Below are 21,267 nucleotides of genomic sequence, written 5' to 3' on the forward strand. Positions count from 1 at the left end.
AGAAAATCCCCGATGTCTTCAGGGGGACCACTGTTACAATGCCACCTCGAGGGATCTGCGAAAGATCGAGACAAGGAGTCCCGAGAACGTGATGGAGTTTTCATTGGGGATGACCCTCACGGTAAGTTGGCCTTGCCATTGGTACTCCCTATTTGTTTGTATCATTAATTTTCCTAAGGCACTTGCCTTATTATCTTTTGGTCTTCCAGGGGGCTCTAGCTCTCCACCGGAGCATATCTTGGTCCCGGGCCAGGATCGAGGAGATCAGGGGCGAGCACCAGGCTGCTCAGGTCGTTCTTGCGACGGCTCAACAACAGGAAAGGGACGCCAAGGCGGCCCTGGCAACTGCTCGAGAAAACGAGAGGGTCGCCCAGGAAGAGCTGGAGGCATCCCGGACCAAGCTGCAGGAGGCCGATGCCACCAAGGCCGCCCTAGCCACTGCGAAGATCGAGCTCGAGGAGGCCAAGGCTGCCCGGGCCGCACTAGATGCCACGAAGGTTGAGGCCGAAGAGGCCAAGGCTGCCTTGGCGACGAAGAGGGAAGCTTCCAACTCCTCCATGGAGGCTATGCTGTACCACTGTTGGGTCTTCAACCCAGAAGGTGACTTCTCCTTTCTGGGGCCGGACGCATGGGAGTCCTTCTTGGAGAAGTTCAAGGCTCGCCTTCAACAAGAGGCGCCCTTCGAGACCGGGGAGACCTCCACTGCCACCGAGCAGGATGGCGAAGGGGCGACCTCATCAAAGCGGCCTGGCAGGGCATAGGATTTTTCTTTTTCTTTTTATCCTTTACATTTTTTTTGTAACTCTATATTATGAGGTTTTCTGACCTCGAGACAATCGATTTCTTCAACTTTATTTTACTTGATTTAAATATTTTTGCCTCTATCTTGTTTCTCTTCTATGCATTTGGTAATAATCTTAGTTTTTGTTGGTGTTATGATTGGCATCTTATGCTTTTCTAGGAAAGACATGCTAATCAACTTGAACCAACTTCTAAGACAAGTCATGGTTGTATCCAGGACATTAATTTAAAAAATTAGTTCACATCAATCCTTTATCAATATCTCGTGCTTTTTAAGAAAAACATCGATCAATCAATTTGAATTAACTTCTAAGTTTTTTAGGACCTGGTTGAATCCAGGACATTAATTTGAAAACTTAGTTCGTGTTAATCCTTTATTGATATCTCGTGCTCTTTAAGAAAAACATCGATCAATCAATTTGAATTAACTTCTAAGTTTTAGGACCTGGTTGAATCCAGGACATTAATTTGAAAACTTAGTTCGTGTTAATCCCTTATTGATATCTCGTGCTCTTTAAGAAAAAACATCGATCAATCAATTTGAACTAACTTCTAAGTTAATAGGACGACCTGGTTATATCCAGGATATAACTTAGTTCACGTTAATCCTTTATTGATATCTCGTGCTTTTTAAGAAAAACATCGATCAATCAATTTGAACTAACTTCTAAGTTTTTAGGACGACCTGGTTATATCCAGGATATAACTTAGTTTGCGTTAATCCTTTATTGATATCTCGTGATTTTTAAGAAAAACATCGATCAATCAATTTGAATTAACTTCTAAGTCTTTAAGATGACCTGGTTATATCCAGGACATATGCCCCCCAAGTAATTAGGAAAGGGTCTTTCATGGTTACTTGACATTACATCAACAAATATACACAATAATGAAAAAAGATTTAATTCTCATTACTTAATAAACAAAAGATGGACTTTCTGATTAAGCCTTACAAAGGTATCATTGATAATATTTCTTCAAATGGATAGCGTTCCAAGTTCGTGGGACTGCTTCTCCATTAAGCCGAGCTAACTTGTAGGTTCCTTCTTTTATGACCTCGGTTATTTGGTAGGGCCCTTCCCAGTTCGGACCCAATACTCCGTCTTTGGGTTCCTTACTGGCTAAGAAGACTCTTCTGAGGACCAGGTCGCCAATGCCAAAGGCGCATTTTCTGACCTTTGAGTTGAAATAACGAGTGATCTTTTGCTGATACTGCGCGAGCTGTAGCTGTGAATCTTCTCGTCTTTCATCAATCAGGTTGAGGGACACGCAAAGCAATTCGTGATTGCGGTCTTGGTCAAATGCCTGGACTCTTTGCGAGGCTACCTTTACTTCGACAGGAAGGACTGCCTCACTCCCGAAAGCCAGGGAGAAAGGAGTATGACCCGTCGGTGTTCGATGTGAGGTCCGATATGCCCACAATACCTGGGGGAGCTGTTCTGTCCAGACTCCCTTGGCTTCGTCAAGTCTTTTCTTAAGGCTTGCCTTTAGTTATTGACAGCCTCGACCTGCCCATTCGCCTGGGGATAGGCCACGGAGGAGAAGATTTTTATAATGCCGTGCCTCTCACAGAATTCGGTGAAGAGGTTGCTGTCGAACTACGTTCCATTATCTGATACGATCTTCTTTGGCAGCCCAAATCAGCAGATAATGCTTTTGACCACGAACTCGAGGACTCTTTTTGAAGTGATTGTTGCCAGGGGCTCTGCTTTTGCCCACTTGGTGAAGTAGTCGATAGCCACCACCGCATAACGGACTCCTCCCTTTCCAGTAGGGAGGGCGCCAACCAAGTCAATTCCCCAGACCGCGAATGGCCATGGGGACGAGATCATCTTCAGCTCGACTAGGGGAGCTCGGGCAACTGTGGCGAATCGTTGGCATTTGTCACATTTTTTGACGTCGGAGATCGAGTCCTTTGACAGAGTGGGTCAGTAATATCCTTGCCTTAATATCTTTAGGGCCAAGCTTTGTTCAGATCGGAGAATTCGATGCAGGTCTACCATTTCCCGTTGGGCATCGGGACCAACACAGGATTGGCGACCCAGACCGGGAACTTAGCTTCGCAGATAAAGCCGCACTTTAAGAGCCGGGCTACTTCCTCTTCTAGTGCTTCAGCTCAGGTTGTTCCTAGGCGCCTTTGTTTTTGGGATTTCGCAGGCATGCTCTTATCCAAGTGGAAGGTGTGCATGATGACGCTCGGACGGATCCCCACCATGTCCTCATGAGACCATGCGAACACATCCAAGTTCTCCTGTAGGAACTTAATCAGCTCCGCCTTCCTTTCGTCACATAGATTTTTCCCGAGCTTTACCATCCGCGAGGGATTCTGTGGATCGATATTTACCTCCTCGAGCTCTTCGATAGCTTGGAGTTCGGATTTATCCTCGCCTATTCTGGGGTCGATATCATCACCTAAGATAACATTTTCCCCTTCGGCATTCTGAGGTTTTTCAATCTCAGGACTAGGCACGAGTTCCTGAGATTCCTCATTTCTACCTTGGACGGTCATCGTTAACTGCCCGGGTTTTAATTTTCCCTTCATAGAAATGTTGTAGCATTCCCTGGCAGCAAGTTGATCGCCACGGACCGTGCATATCCCTGTGGAAGAGGGGAATTTTAACGCGAGGTGGCGGATGGAGGTAACAGCTTCAAACGCTATTAGTGTAGGTCGACCCAAAATGGCATTGTATGCAGTGGGACAATTGATGACCACAAACTCGAGGAGTTTCGAGACTGTCCGAGGTCCCTCTCCTAAGGTGATCACCAGCTCGATCATTCCTATTACCGCCGATCCTTCTCCAAAGAATCCGTAAAGCATCATGGAGGTGGCTTTCAGCTCGGTGACAAACAAACCCATCTTTTCCAGTGTGGACCGGAACAGTAGGTTTACCGAGCTCCCATTATCGACCAGCACTCTCCTAACCCTCCGATTAGCGAGCTGCATGGCTACGACCAGAGGGTCGTTATGAGGGAACTGGACGTGGCTGGCATCTTCTTCAGTAAACATGATTGGTTGCCTCTCCAATCGTTGCTGCTTTGGTAGATGTTGCTCAGGGACGAACTCCACTCCATTGTGAGCCTTAAGTTCGTTGACATATCTTTTTTGGGCACCTCTACTCGTGCCAGCCAGATGGGGACCTCCAGAGATCGTGGAAATCTCTCCTCCTATCATGGGAGGAGGGACGTCCTGATCTACCCGAGATCCGGGTTGACTTATCGTGACTTCCGGAGCTGGATGACTGGTGGGAACTCTATTCCGCGCATACTAAGCCAAGGGTCCGGCTCTGATGAGAGTCTCGATCTCATCCTTCAGGTGCCTACAATCATCAGTATTGTGGCCAATGTCGTTGTGGAACCGACAAAACTTGGAAAGGTCTCGCTTACCCTCTGGTGCTTTAACGGTTCCAGCTTCTGCCAGGGGAGGCGAGCATAATTTTCTAGGAAGATGTTCTCTCTAGAGTGGGTGAGCTCGATATAAGTCGCGTAGACTGGCTTGAATTTTTCTACGGACTTGTTCTTCTTTGGGCCGTGCTGATTGCCCTCGCTGCTCCCCTTTCTCTTGCCTCCACCAAACTGGTTATTCTGTGTAATGGTTTGGGTCGTTGTCACGACCTCCGTTCCCACTCTAGTGGGCTGTTCAGGGGCCTGGCTGGTTCCCGTGGTGGATGCTCGCGCCTCCTCCAGGTTTATCCATCCCTGGGCCCTATTTAGGAATTCATTTACGGTGCTGACTCCCTTCCTTTGTATCTCTTCCCAGAGTCCTCCTCCGACGAGGATCCCAGTCCTCAAAGCCATGAGCTTGGAGCTGTCATCTGCGTCTCTGGCCCGAGCAGCGACGTTCGCGAATATGCTTAGGTAAGCCTTCAGAGGCTCGTCGGGTTGCTGCCTTACGTTTGCCAGGGTATCGACCTTGATGCGGGCAGCCTGGGAAGCTCAGAATGCTCTCTTGAAGTCAGCAGAGAAAGCTTTCCACGAGCTGATTGACTACTTCTTACTCTGTTTGAACCATTTTCTGGCCGGCCCAGTCAAGGTGGAAGGAAATATTAGACACCTCAGCTCGGGACCAATGTTGTGGGCCATCATCAAGGTATTGAACATACCCAGATGATCTGACGGGTCCCCGTCTCCATTGAACTTGGACAAGTGAGGCATACGGAAACCAGGTGGATACGCCATCGCTGCTATGTTGGGGGCAAAGAGCTCAAGCTCTATCCCTAAATCATATTCATCTTTTTCTTTTTCTGATAGGAGCTTCCTCATCAGCTCCTCCATCTGAGCCAGACGCTCAAGGGTTTTGTCTTGACTTCCTTGGTTGTTCCGGGGCTGTTCAACATCTCCGGATCCATTGTTCGCGTTTGGTGGGTTATTGTCCCTCCTGTCTTGAGATAGGTTATATGGGACGTTCCCGCTGTCACGTACTTAAGACAGGTCTTCCCTTTGGCGAGCGCGGCTGCCCTTTCCAACTGGGTCTCCTCTTCGAGAGTTTAGGCGATCTCGGAGGTCGTCTCTAGGGGCGGCCTGAGGACTTTGCACCGAGCTCAACCACTGGCGCAGGTCTCCTCTGGATAGATCACTTCGATGGCTTCCGGTCCAATAGCTTCCATTTGAGAAGCTCGGGGCCCGCCGCTGAGGACGAGGATCTAGGACTTCTCTAGGCGCCCGGCTACGATGGGAAGGTCCGGCGGAAGGAGGATTTCTCCTGCTGCTCCCATGAGTCGAAATGTCTCAGACTAGCCGGGGAGGAGACGGGTATCTTATTGGTGAAGGAGGATGCCTGACCGGGGATGCGATCCTAGTCCCGTCAGGGCGGTTCAAGTTAGGTCGTGGCCGCTCCGCTCTACCATCCTCCGCGTCCTGTGCTCGGCGGTCTGAACGGGGCGCAGGATGGCTGGTCGGGGCTGGCTGTCGCTGTGAGCCCTCCCTGGATCTCTTTCGCGAGCTCCCTCGAGCCCTCCTAGGCGCGCTCGAGGGCGGAAGTGAGCTGGGAGTTGAGGTCCGAACCAATCGGCTGTACTATTGCTCGGCCCTGGGAAGTTCCTCAAAAGTGGTCTCCCGGTGGTGCGATGTGGGAGTAGAATTTGATGTTGGGGGTCTGACCGACCGACTAGGCTTGGACTGATTACCCCAGTGGGACTTGTGAGTCTCGCCTTGCCTCTTTCTGACGTTAGCGTCGGTTGTAAGAGGGGGTAATCAGGCCAAAACCTCTTGAATCTGCTGGTTAGCTTTTGCCAGCTGACTCCTCAACTGAGCATTTTCCATTTCTACCGTAGTGTAAAAATCTGGGTTCGGATTGGGCGGCCGGGGAGCCGAACTTCCAATGTCATCTTGGCCTACTGGTTGCTTGCCCGGCCATTGCTGAACCTCAGGGTTCTGATCATCGGACATGGCGGCATGATGGGCCTCCTGCCCATCACATTGGTCCACCTCGTTACCATGTCTTCAGCGAGTGATTACCATGGTTGGGTATTTGCGATAGCACCAATCTAATAGACTCTCAATGAAAGCACCAAACTGTTGACGCAGTTCTTCAGCAACAGATAATTAATAGAATAAAGAGAGGGATTAGTGCTAAATAATGAACCGTAATAGATGAATGATCTCAAAATAAACTGATAACATGAATACTTTTTTAGGTTGAATATTTTGTTCCATTTTTCTTAAACACTTAAATAATTGAGAGCATAATCATGATTTTGATAAATTTTATGTGATTGAATAAAATTTTTGCTTGCTAAATTTAAAATAGGAAGGGAAGATTGAAATTGTTTTATCCTAGAACTTGTTTGCTTGCTTTTTGAGGTGAAATCCTAGATCATGCATGCTTAGAAAAATGATTTAGGCAACCTTGATGCATGAATCCTTAGTTACCCATTTTTGAGCCTAAATTGATTTTTTTTTTATTGATTGACATTTACTTTAACCTTATAACCTGAGAACCTTATTATTATTTTTCTTTCCCTTGAATGTACCATGAGCATAGGAACGATAATTGTGAGTAATTGTGATTGATTTGTAATAGGAGGTTATGTATGACAAGTTGTGTCAACAATGAAGAAAATATATTTTGAGAGAAAGAAGAGAAAAGTAGAAAAAGAAAAAAAAAAGAAGAAAAAAAAAATATATATATATACAATGTTGAGAAATCATTACACTCCAAATTGTATTATCAATGAATAAGTTTGGGGGAGTGTAATGTTATATATGAAAAAAAAAATTATTATGCAATTTCTCTCGAAATGATAAGATATTGGGAACTTTGGGATTGGGCTTGTGATTTGTATTAAAGGTTGAATTGGTTGGTTAGTGTTCATGGTACATTTTGTGCTTAAATGACTTTCTCATCCACCTTTGCCTAAGCCATTCAATTATAAGCTTGAAAAGACCTATTGATTTTTGAGCATGTTTTGTCTACATTAGTGGAGATTAGCAAGTGTAGCAAGCTTATGGGATATTATTTGGTTGTTGGATTGAAGTGGAAATTTAGTGAGCATAAATAAATTCAATTACATGTTATTTGTTAATCATGATTTTGAGAGCTGTTATTTTTGTTGTTTAATTGAATGGAATAAATGTTTCAACTGAAATTATGGATTAAAATTTGAGTTCCTTGAAGATTATATAAGTGAGTTGTTTGTCATAGCTTGAGGCTTAGTATTGTTGTTGGCTTGATTCATGTGTGTGTTGTGTTTTTGTTCATTAGTTGAGTTGTTTTTTATTTCCTCGAGGATGAGTAAAAGTCAAGTTTGGGGGAATTGGATGAGTCAGTTTTTAGCATAGTTTTTAACTTGTGTTTAGGGTAAGTTTGAGTCAATTTGGTGGAATGTTATGCGGTATTACGCTTGTTTTGGTATGTTTGCAGGAAATAGAATAAGGAAACATGGAGTTGTGGAAATGAATGAAAAATCATAACAATTTGGGAAAATTATGCTAAAAGTTGACAAGAAGACAGTTGAGGATTCATATGCAGAGAGACTTGTTCATTTTGGAGCTTTGGAATAAGTTTTGGGGTCAATATGAAGGGCTGCGTCGCTTACATGAAGAACTGCAGTGCAAGGGAAAAACTGAGAGAGCCATTTTCGGGAATTTTCAAGGGCCACGGCGCATGGGTGAAGGGTCGCGATGCTTGTTGGAGTCAGAGACCGTGTTTTCGCAAATTCAGAGAGGCGCGGCGCAGCGCTTAAATACTAGGGCCGCGACGCGTGTATTCTTTCGTGGCTATCAGAAGGGCGAAATCGTCATTTATTTTGAAAAACAGTTTTAGGGTTTCTATTTAAATACGTTTTTAAGAGTTAATTAGGGATTATTCATTAATTTTGATGTTAAGAAATTACTAGAGACTTGGGAGAACATTGAAGATCTGAGAGTTTGATTTCTTGATCTCTTCTTTATTCTCTCTATTCTTAAGTTTATGTTTATATTTAATTTGATTGATTCCATTATGTTTGTTTTGAACTAATCTTGTTATTAGGGTGTTAGTGGATTCTTCTTGAAGCTTTTGTTTTCTTAATACAATTTTTCTGAATTTCTTTCTCCTACTGTGAATTATTTATCTTATGCTTAATGTTTGTGAATGATTGATCACCATTTACATGTTTATATGATTTTAACCTATGCTCTGAGAAGAGAAGGCTAATTATGCTATAGGTAGATAATCACAACTTTATAATAGACGAAAGTACTTTTATGAATTGTGTAGTGAGGGAGTACATGTTTAAAGCCTGCAATATGTTGATTTACCACAGAGATGTAGGAAATAATATATTGTAGAGAATTATAGATCCTAGCAAGACTGTAATATATAGTTGTAATCTGCTATCACAATAGAATTAAGAAATATTGGAAATTGGTTAGAAATCATAAGTGGATGGTTGATGAAACTAAAACCCTAACTTTTACATCCATTGAATTAAATCATATTTTTATCTCTGAATTTCTCTAGTGCTTAATAGTTTCCTTCATTTTAGTAATAATTATTTTACTCATAATTCTGAAACTATTATTTAAATCAATTAGAATTAGAAGTTAATTATTGGTAATTAATATCAGTCTTCGTGGGATCGACACTTCACTTATCGTATATTACTTGATGTGACCACGTATACTTGCGTGTTAATTAAAAAGAGATCAGTACTACTGGAGGCTGACTCCGGTCTCATAACGAGATCCTAAATTGAGCCTACCTCACCAATTTAGGGGGAATTTTAGATTGTTGGAATGGTCCGATCTTGTGACGGCGTCTCCGAGGATAGCCGACCACACTATGGGTCAAGTTTCACAATTAGTGTTATTTCTCAAAGAAGCATATTTAACATAAGGTGAAGTTGAATAAATATTTCAAACAACCTTGTTGTATAGTTATAAAATTTATTAAATTAATCGTGCATCTTGAACAACAACAACAAATATTCACCTTTATATTTTAACGTCCTCATTGTCTCTCTCTTGAACAATATATATAACTCTAAAATGTGTTTCCCTTTAGGCCATCATTTTAATGAGTAGGATATGATACATTGGAAGAAATCATTGGGGTTTAGCTAAATCTGCATAAGAGTTTCCAAGGATTTATTTCAAATGAAGTTGTGTCAGGTTCATATACACTCTAAAGTATGGACTCGAGGTGTTCTCTTACGTGAAAGGTAGTACTATTTGTGTAAACCTACTAAATCCATGTCTATAAATCATACAACCATGCACTGGAACTAAATCTCGAATAATGGGACACAAGTAACTTTATAAAAAAATAAAAATAATGATCTTAAATATCATGTGGTACCATACAATAACGAGATCATTGAGAATACATATTAATTTATTTACACATATAATAATAATATAATAAATAAAACCACACAATAATTATAAACTTAGAACCATACAATAATCATAAACCTAAATAAAGTAGACATTAAAATGGGCCTAGTCAACACTTTCAATATTGATGTTTGTCTCAAATGATTTGATCCTGAATGAACTCCAGTTTCTCTACAAATTGCTTCACGACCTCCTTTCGAATTACGACGACTTTTGCGGATAAATCTGCATATTGTTCCTCCCACTGTTTGTCCAACAGATAGAACTGGTTCTTCAATGACTGAACTACTATGGCATTGAGATCATGTATCTCCAATTGAAGGTCGTCAATGCTCTTCTTAAGTACATTATTCTCCGATTGGAGCTTCTCATTTGCAAGAATGAGCTGTTTCTTGTCATCATTAACAGACCAAGGAGCTTCGTAAACTTCCATTTCTTCTCCTTGAATATAATTTCAAAGGTACCCTTAATTATTATTGGGCTCATAGAGCCCCTTCACAGAGTAGTTGGTGTTGGAAAAAAATAGTAGCAGTTAAGGATCGATTCAAGCCTCTCATTGATATTCCTAGATTCAGCTGCTCTGTCCTACTTATAGCCGCACCCATTGGTGCTCTGCAGTTTGGGGAAGGCTAACTATTCCAAAACATAGTGTCATCATGTGGCTGGCCTTTCTTGGCAGACTAAAAACTAAGCAAAGACTGCTGTCTTTCCAGATTGTGACCAACTCAACTTGCTTGCTCTGTGATGTTCATGAAGAAAGTATATCGCACCTTTTCTTTAAATGCCATCTCAGTAAAAGGTGTATTCAGAAGGTAGGTAAAAGAAAAGTTGGGTTGGTGGGCAACATCTGAAGATTTGAGTAGCCATGTGAGATGGATCTCTTGGGCTCATTTGAGTAAGTTCCGAAAACTGGTTTATGCAACTTTTTTTTTTTTGATGAAAAGGAAAATATATTGAAAACAAACCAAACAAGTACAAACACGCCAAACAACTTACAAACACAAAGCCTTACATCTGAACAACTCTATAAAAAAAAGCTAGATCCTTTTTCCTAATATGCTTCTTAGAATGATAAAGAAGCCTACCCCTCACAAAGTATTTGATCAAATTAGTAACAAAGCCCACAGAAAAGGAGCTAAACTTAAAAATACAATTGTTCCTATTCCTCCAAACCATGTAAACCGAAGTTGCTAAGGCAGCAGCCAATACAACTTGCTTCAGACCCTTCGGCTTATCAGCCATCCAAGAACACCACCCAGCAAAATGAATTGGCCAAATACCCCTACCCAGCCAACTCTCCACCTGGGATCTAACCTGCCGAGAAAAATGGCACTAAAAAAAAAGATGAGAGTGAGACTCTTGCTCCTCTTCACACAGCGGACATGGCACAGAAGGAAGCTCCAAATGACAAAGACTGAGTTTATCTCGAGTCAACAGATGGCCCAATGTAGCCTGCCATAAAATGAACCTGTGCTTAGGCACAGTCAAGGAGTTCCAAACCACATTCGCATAGAAGACTCTGTCTTTGTTAATGAGCCTGTGATACATAATTTTCAGACAGAGCATGCTATGATGGACTGCCTCATCAAGTCTATGAACAGGGAAAACATCCCTAAGCTTAGTTAATCTTTTCCAATACCAACTCACATCTTGAGGAACTCTATAATGCCAGAAATCCTGCCCCTTTAAGTAGATAGAATCCACCCACTTAACCCACAGAGTATCAAGCTTAGAAGAAACTGCCCAAACATATTTGGCCAGAAGCACTATATTCCAAGTACAGCTATCCTTGAAGCCAAGACCATCCATGCATTTAGGTAGACAAACCTGATCCCAGGCAGTAAAGTGCATTTTACTCCGCTGAACGTTACCGTCCCTAACTCCCCAAAGGAAGTTCCTGCACAGCCGATCTACCTCCTTGGTGACACTCTTAGGGAGGATGAAGATACTCATCCAAAAGGTTCTTATACTCAACAGTACCGAGTTGATTAGATGTGCCCTCCCCGCAAAAGAAAGATGCCGACTCGCCCAAGTATGTAATTTGGACTGAATCTTTTTGATAATAAGAGAGCAGTCACCAGCCTTCCATCTTGTTGTTCGAAGAGGAACTCCCAAGTATTTTAGGGGGAAATGACCTTCAGTGAATTAGAGCCCCTCAAGCAATTTTTGAGTCTCTTTTTCAGCTACACCACCAAAATAAACCTGAGATTTATCCTTGTTGGCAGTCAAACCAGAAGCACAACAGAAAGCATTAAAACTTTCCCTTATAATCTGAACCGAATTGTGGACTCCCTTGCAAAAAATGACCAAGTCATCTGCGAAACAGAGATTGACAATTTTAAGGTGCTTACATTTAGGATGAAACCGGTACCCCATGTCCATGGAAGCTTGCTGAAATAATCGGGTACAGTATTCCATGGCTAAAACAAATAATAAGGGAGAAATTGGGTCCCCTTGCCTTAGCCCCTTCCGACCTCTGAATTCCCCTTGAACCTTTCCATTCATAAGAATTAGATAGGTTGGATCCTTCAAGCAAGCCATGACCCACTTAATGAATTTAGTCGGAAAACAAAATTCAGTGAGAATATCCTCCAAAAAATTCTAATCTAACATATCATAGGCTTTGCTCAAATCAATCTTCAAAACACACCTAGGAGAAATGTTTTTCTTCTTATAGCCTTTAATAATATCCTGAAGAATAAGAATATTATGCGCCAATAACTTGTTTTTAACAACTTTTGTTGCTGCAGTGGTTTATCATATTTGGACAGCAAGGAATGAAGTTTTTTGGCTGTTCAAGGTGAGAAGGGTAGACTTAATTGTACATAATATTATAAGTGATGTCAAAAACAGAGTTCAAGGTGTTATGCCTAAAAGAGTTAGTAGTATTGAAATAGAATGGTTTAAATTTTTGTAAAGGTTTTTCTCATATTATATAGATATGAATTTTCTCAGGCCTATTTTAGTTGCTGTTAGGTGTAATGTTTGACAGTTTTAGTATAAATGAACTTACTAATTTACCAAAAACAAAAGTACCCTTAATTTATAGAAAGTCCCCAAAACTGGTTTTTTTATGGAGGCATAAAATCAAATTTCTAGCCGGTTTGATTTGATGTGTCAAAGGTACTTTGTACAGTAAAAAGAAATATGAAGATTGGAAAAGTACAACAAGTTGTTGGATTATTCTCCTAAAATAAGAGATATTGTACATGGTGATAAGACAACACGAGATTTCATGGGGAAAGAGTATTAAAACTCAATGTCAATATCTCACATTGAGACCATAACCCTATTTAGAAGGCTACTTGTGTCAGGATGTATCCGTGCCAGGTAAACAGGTACTGGCAAGTAATATCTTAAAGACGATCAATATGAACTTAGTAGAGTAATTAGGTCTTCACGACTACCTAATGCTCAACCACATCCTTAGGTTAAAAACTAACCTGCATGGGTAATATGTCCACCCTTGTGTTATTTCGTAGTGTTACTTCATGTGATCTTTGATTTACTATAAATTTGCATTCACCACGCAATACAAGTCAACTGCAATGAAACTTAAAAAAATTACCAGGAAGTTATTCCCAAACACCAATATGAGCTCAAGAAAAGCTAAGATCACCAATCCCGACCACGTTGGGCCAATGAACCTGGGCACACCATGCTCCGTCCGCAGAAATACTTGCTCCTCCACTCGGACCAGGTGCGTCCATGGAGGCTCTTGTGATGCCTGCCAAAACTGTGTGGTTTTGGAAGGAGAGCTTAAAGTTGAGAGGAGACCAAACCACTTTGTCCTTGAACTGTTGCTTGAGTGCAAAAAACGTCACATTGCTCTTGTTGCTATCCTGTACCAGCAGTCCAAAATGGGGGAGGACGCAAATGATCTACTTCAAACCGCAAATGCTTTTTTGGCTATGGAAACCGAGCACCTCCGTAATGAAGGGCACATTTCGTCTAAGGTCATTGAGCTAGACTAAGAAATGGGGAGAAGAGCTTGGTCACCTTTTTCATGTGATGTTTGCAGACCAAGTTTTTCTGTTATGCTTTATGATGTTTAAGACTCATCGTGTACTTTTTTTTTAGTTCCTTCACTTGTACTCATCCACCATGCACGTGTGTGGTGTAGATGAGTACTACTACTATGGAACTCTTTTATATTATGAATTAACTAATATATGCTCGTAATACTTTGATTGTGCCATGTTCAATACAGTGAAAATCAACACCATATAGATGTCACTAAGTCTGATCATTATAAAAGGGAAATTTGATAAATCATGCTTACATTAGCTTAATAATTAAAATTTGAACCAAAGTTAACCACCATATGAAACCAATGCTCATTTTTCATTTAATACCAAAAATACCCCTCTCATAACAAAATATCATACCTTTCCTCTCTAAAATCTTGCAAGAAAGATACACATGGGTAAGTGATTTTCTTTGATTCTTGTTGTTGTTGGTTGTTTTTATGATTTAGAATGCTGTTTAGATGTTGGATCTGTAGTTTGTTGGTATTTTTTGCTGTTTTTGGGTGAAAATCGTGTTCTGTGAAAATCAGCGTTTTTTTTGGGTTCCTTGAGTAAATGGCCGATAGAGGCCCGATTCGGGCACGATAGTTGTTGAGTTTCAAGGTTAGGGATGAAGGTCCGATGGTTGCCCGATAGGTTTGGTTACCCGATGGTCATTCAGGTTCGATGGCTACCCGATGGTTGCCCGATTATTATTTTGAATCTATACACCCTTTTTAGTACGATAATGGATCGATAGTAGTCCGATATATGCCCGATTGTTGTTATTAAGTTACTGCGGACCTAATAGTACAATGGTACACGATGGTACCCGATAGTACGATGGTACACGATAGTGATAAAAAAAAACTGTAACTTTTCCCCTGCCCATTTCCCGTTCCCTCTCTCTGCCAAAACTCTTCACTCCCACAAAACCATTGAGCAACCCATAACTACCCTCACCCGACGCATCTCTCTCCCTCACCCACCCTCACCCGACGCATCTCTCCCCTCACCCGACGGTTAGTAAAACCCCCACCACCCGACAAAGGAAAACCCAGACCACCGGAGACCAAGCCTCACCCAAACCCCAACCCCCACTGGAGACGAAGGAAAACTCAAACCCCGATGAAAAATCGACACCCCATTACGCAAAAATGTCTAGGGTATGTGTTTTTTTCAATTTCTTTTCCATTGGAAAATGTTATAGTATGTATTGTTGAATTTGACTGTGTGAAATCTGATAAACCATAAAATTTTGAATTTTTAGTTGGGTTTTTTGAGAGGTACGATAAGGTACGATAGTGGGTCGATAGGGGTACGATAGTGTTTGTGTTTTCTCATAACTTTAGGTTGAAGATGACTGTACGATAGGGGTACGATAGTGGTTCGACGTTGGTACAATAGTTTGTGTTTTCTGATAACTTGATGTTGAGGGTGAAGGTACGATAGGGTACGATAGGGTACGATATTGGGTACGATGTGTGCCCAATATTGGGAACAAATTGATGTGTTGTTATATTCCGATGGTGTACGATGTGAGGTACGATGGTGCACGATAATGTTATAGTTCCAGTTTTTATTTTTTTTCCTTGGTGTCCGATATGGTGCGATAGTGTCCGATAGTTGCTCGATAGTAGATTGCAGAATATAAAATTTGATGTTTTTTTTTTGTTATTCTATTTAATTGGGTATTTATTTGTTTTATGCAGAACTTAAGACCTCCACAACTGATAGTTCCAGTAGAGGAACATTTTACGGGACGTATCACTTGGCGCGGCAGTTGGTACTTTCCAAAGATTAAAGAAAAATTTATACAATGTGGTTTATTGGATAGGGTGAAGGAATCCCCTTTCAAACAGTTCTTCATGGCGGAACCATTAAATTTTTCTGGTGCCTTAGTCCATCAGCTGTTGTTGCACAAATTTAGAGGGGAGAAGACTGACGAAGTCCAGTTTTATATTGGGAAAAAACGATGTAGATTTAGCCAATTGGAGTTCGCTTTAGTTACTGGTTTAAATTTCGAGGCTGGATCGTCTGAAGCTGAGATTAAAGCGAAGACCACTTCAGATCAGTTGATTCTTGAGTACTTCAATGGTCATTCTCCAGTGAGCATAGGGCAATTGCGCAGAACTTTTGAGAGTTGTCAAATAGTTGATGATGTGTACAAGATGGGTTTGTGTTTATTAGTAGAGGGTGTTTTGAAAGGTCGTGAGGAGAAGTTGATGGTTTGGACTGACATGCTAAAGATGGTAGATGACGTTGACTTCTTTTTCCAGTACCTGTGGGGGAAGATATCATACCAGAAGTTGTTACAAACTTGTCAAAAAGACTTTGTAGAAATGAAGAAGCATTTACAGAAGAAGATTGAGAAAGGAAAGACTCAGAAGGAGGCCAAGTACTCTATTTATGGGTATGTTGCAGCATTGCAGTATTGAGCTTTTGAGTCCATCATTGAGTTGGGTCAGGATTATGCTGTGAGATTGGGCCAAGGCATTCCAAGAATGATCAACTGGCAGAGCAAGGAGAAAGTAGAGATACACAAAGAGCAACTTATTAAATTGTTTGCCAAAAAGGTGAGCTTTTACTTTACTTTTTAAATTTTTTGAATGTTCTATATTTTTTTTCTAGATATGCAATTCTATGGGTACTGCACGATAGGAATACGATAGGGTACGATTTGAGTACGATTGTGGGGTTATTTTGTGGGTTTTTGTCAATTGTTTGAAAACTGGCTAAGGGGTATGATTTGGTACGATGATGGTCCGATTGGGGTACGATATGTATTCTTTATTAATGTAGTTGTAGAGGTACAATATTGGTACGATGTTGTACGATGATGGTACGATAGTTAGCAAGTAATTCTCACTTACGGGTACGATATTGTTATGTTATGGGTACGATAATTGCATGATATAGGTACGATATGGTACGATTAAGGTACGATATTTGCATGATATGGGTATGATATGGTACGATTGAGGTACGATTGGGGTACGATAGGTTACCATTGTTCACCGATGACAATTACTTATTTTTTATATTGTTTTACTTTCCAATCTAAATATTCATTGTTTTTGGTGGCAGTTGACAGTATACCCCTACCTGTGTGCCTGACCTGCTGAAGAACAATATGTGAGGACCCTTACAGACAATGAAGCCCCATTGTATGTGGACATGGGGTTAGAGGAACTAGAGGTGGGTGCCGATGGACAGCCTACACAGGAAGCCTTACAGAGCCAGGCTGAAAAGCTTGCTAAAAAGTTAGCTAAGCAAGCAGAAGCAGCAAATATTTTTAAGGAGGTTTCACCACCTCCAGCACCTGAGGCACCTGAGGTTCCCCCATCAGCACCTCATGCCAGCACCTCCTCCCAAGCTGAGCAACCAGGCTACTCTATGATTTTGGCCAGGTTGGAAAAGGTTGAAGGGCAACAAAGTGCCCTTATTAAAGGTCAGTCCGAGATCTTGGGTCAAATGCAGAAGCTGATGACAATGATGGAAGATCTTAGTAGGCCAGCTCCAGATCCACACCCTTAGTCCACTGAAGAAGGCCCTCAGTCTCCTGTAGATGAAGACATTCTCCCTAACGATTACAGACCTGATGATGTAGATGATCACATTTTTCGCACACCAGAGGATAGGCAAATTACTGTAATCGGAGATACTGAAGATTTTGAAGTACAATTCTTAGACATAGCTCCACCAGCACTGGAGAAGAGGAGAGAAAGAAAGAGGCCTAGGTGGTTCGATGAGTACACTGCAATGAAGAAAAGGAATAAGAAATCGAAGACAACATTGAATGTGGATCCATTGAGGGTTGTTGATGGTAAATTACTTATGACCTTTCACAAGTGGTTGCTTGGCACCATTGGGAATAAATATCCGAGGGAATGCTTCTCAAGGACACACGATGCTGCTTGGTTCCTGAAACTGCATACTCCGAGGACATGGCTTTCTGACTCTGTAAGTTTTCTATAACTTCATAATTAAAGAATGTTGAAAATTTATTTAAATGTTTCTATATGTAGTGGTACGATATAGGTACGATTTGTGTACGATGGTAGTACGATAATTATAATTGTCAAATTATATACTGTTTATATTGTCCATGGTACGATGGTGGTACGAAATTAGCACGATAGGGGTACGATATAATTTGTTAAGTAGTACTATTAACATCGTAATTTTAGAATTTGTAGTGGGACGATATAGGTACGATGGTAGTACGATAATAGTTAGTTTCAAATTGTTAACTTACTTTGTCAATGGTACGATGATGGTACGACAGTGGGACGCTAGTGGGTACGATGGTGTATAATACTGTAGTTTTTGCCATAATGGTACGATTATGGTACGACATTAGCACGATAGGGGTACGATAGAAGGTTTTATTGTTGTTATTTAGTTACTATATTCATGTACGATTGGGGTATGATTATGGTACGATTGGGGTACGATAGTTACTATATTCATGTCTGGTAGTTTTTTGTTTATTTATTTTGGTACGATAATGTGGTTACTGACTTAATTTTCCTTTAATGTAGCATTTAGATGCAGCATTCCATCTCATGAGGAGGCGTCTAGAAGTTTATCCTGACGTGTACCCTCATAACTGTGTTGTTATGCCTACAATTTTTCCCGAATCATTGAAGGCTCGGTGGGACGCTTTTCCAGGTTCTGACTACTCTAGCTTTAGTTGGGATGACAATATATTGGACCTGGTTAGGGGTGATGCAGTCCAGTTCTTACCGAGTTGGCAGAACAAGGAGTTCATTTATTTTGCCCTCTTCTTGAAAGACCAATTGCATTGGGTAGCTGTAGAGGCAGACCTGAATGGGTGGATGTTCAACATCTTTGACTCCAGTATAGGATCAATTTCCAAAAACGATTTGATCAGTTTGATGGTTGACTGGTGTACCATTTTCCCGTCGGTCTTGCGACAGTCCAGTTTATTTGAGAACCATGACGTTATACTCGCGCCTCAGTTGACAGCATCAGAGAACCAGGTCAGACCCTTCGATTGGAAACTCACTCCATGTGAATTCGTACCGCAAACAAAATCCAGGTGAACTTTATTAAATATCACATATTAATTATTATTTCTTAATTACAAAACATTATTAAATTATTGTTTATTTTCTAATGCAGTGGCGATTGTGGATGTTACGTAATTGAGCATATCGAACATAAGCTTCTACAACTACCATTTGATAATGTAACTGACAATAATATGAAACTTTTTAGGCAAAGGTGGTGTGTAGACTTATTCTACCAAAACTTATGTTGAACGGTCTTAATTTTTTTGAATTGTATAGTTTTTTTTATTGCTCTTTTTGTAATTACTACATTTTAATGTTTTTAATCTTTGCAATCGTACTATCATCGATCACTATCGTACTCTATCGTACCCTCACATGTCTCACAAAGTTCACAAAACTGTACTGAAACCATACCATCATACCGCTATCGGACCAATATCGTACATTATCGTACCCTAATGTCGTACATTAACTATCGTACTACATCGAGCAACGTCGTACCATATTGTAAGATACATTTAAATAATCATACAACAAACGATATCGTGCATTGTCGTACCGGAATCGTGCACTATCGGACCAACACTGGATTATTACATATTTAAGAGTTTCATAATGGAGAAAAAAACAGAAAAAAACCTGCAAAATCCAGCACATAACAAATATTACTAGTTCAAGCAGAAATAAAACATAATAGGTCAACTAGAATACAAACAAAACAATTTAACCTCGGTACTTGCAAGACGCTTTGTTGTGCCCTTTACCACCACACTTGCTACAACATCGTTGTATCACAACCTTGTCTCCATTAGAAGGATATCGATTTTTCCTAATTCGTCCGACCTTTTGCTTCTTCAGTCGGCCTACAGGTTTCTTCTCAATCGGTACTCCAACTTGGATGTTCTTAATGTCTTCAGGAAATTCCCAATCATCCTCATCACCAACTGGCATAATTGTCCCCTCATATGTGCTCTTCCAACACTCTCGTGTGTAATACTGAGAGCACAATGCGTACATGCTAATATTTCGTTCTTGAGCAGCAGCACATGCATGTGGACAAGGAATCTTCATGATTTGGAATAGGCCGCAACTGCATGTTCGTGCCTCCAAATCAACTATACCACCGCTCTGAACTGTTCCTCTGGGGTGGACATTAAATGTATAAGGTCCAGCTCTGTCGATGCTTAAGAACCGAGATTTCTCAAATTGACATGACAAGTCCCCCTCCATAACTGGTGATAGAGTCGTGCTACACTTTTCAGCGTTTTCCTTTCGAGTAGCAAACCATGTTTGAATAGTAAACCTGATGAATTCAACAAAAGCAGTGATCGGGAAGGCTCTTGCGTCCTTAGTTTTGCTGTTGAAACTTTCAGCCCAATTACTTGTCATTACATTGTAACGGTCCCCTGGAAAGTACGCATGAACCCATCTTTCAAATCCAATGCCCTCAAGATATAGTGCAACTCGAACATCCATTGCTTTTATCTTCTCAAATTCTCTTTCAAAATCTGTCTTCTTATACGAGTATGCACAACTGTAAATATGATCCGTGAAGCAATCAGTCTTGAACTTGTTAGCCAAGTTCATAATAATGTGGCGGTAGCATGCGCCGTGGGGTGCATCACGGAAGACAAGTTCCAAAGCATGAAAAATGCTTTGATGCCTATCCGATACGAATGCTAAGTTCTCAACATCACCAATCGCTTGTTTCAACTTCCTCATGAAATAGGTCCAAGAGTCGTGGTTCTCACTGTCAACTATTGCGAAAGCAATCAGAAATATGTGGCTGTCTGAATCCAATGCCACGGCACACAACATTTGGCCACCATACCTAGTTTTCAAGAAGGACCCATCAATACATATAACAGGTCGACAAAACTTGAATCCCTGCCTACAAGCACCCAGAGAAAAAAAGCAATACTTGAAGCGACCCTCGTCTACCTTGAAATCAGTAATGGAATCGGGATTGTTCAACTGCAGCATGTGCAAGTACCCAGGTAACTTCGAATATGAAGCTTCAGGCGTACCCCTAACTATGTGGAGTGCCTTCTCTCTGCATCTCCAAGCCTTCTCATAACTCATTTCGATCCTGAAAGAATTCTTCATATCTTCTCTTATTTTGGAGGCTAAATAATTTGAACCGTTAACTGAGAATTTATCCTTGATCAGTTCGGCAACTACCAAAGGTGATGCTTGACGATTATCTTTTTTTCGAACATCGAGGGAACATGTGTGTACATTTTCAAATGCTGTCACCTCGAACATGTTAGAAAGTTGCTTCTTCTTCCCTCTTAACCTCCACCCACAATCAGGATCCTTGCATGTAATGTACCAAACATCAGTACCAGACTTCTTAACTATAAAGTCGAATCCCTTCTTCATTGCAAACAAGCCAGCAACCTTCTTTAAATGTTCCTTGTCTCTAAAAAACTTTCCTAAATGAATCTCCCCGCTCGATGTGCCACCCATAGATATATAGTGACTATTATCCTCAATGTCTTCTCTTGTAAACATCTGAGCTTTGAATTTACTATAATATGTCGAAGAAGAGAGTGGATCACTAAATTCTCTAGCATCATTTGTTCCGTCTGGACGACTACTTCTAG

The sequence above is a fragment of the Humulus lupulus genome, chromosome 5, assembly GCF_963169125.1.
Source record: "Humulus lupulus chromosome 5, drHumLupu1.1, whole genome shotgun sequence".
Classification (NCBI taxonomy): domain Eukaryota; kingdom Viridiplantae; phylum Streptophyta; class Magnoliopsida; order Rosales; family Cannabaceae; genus Humulus; species Humulus lupulus.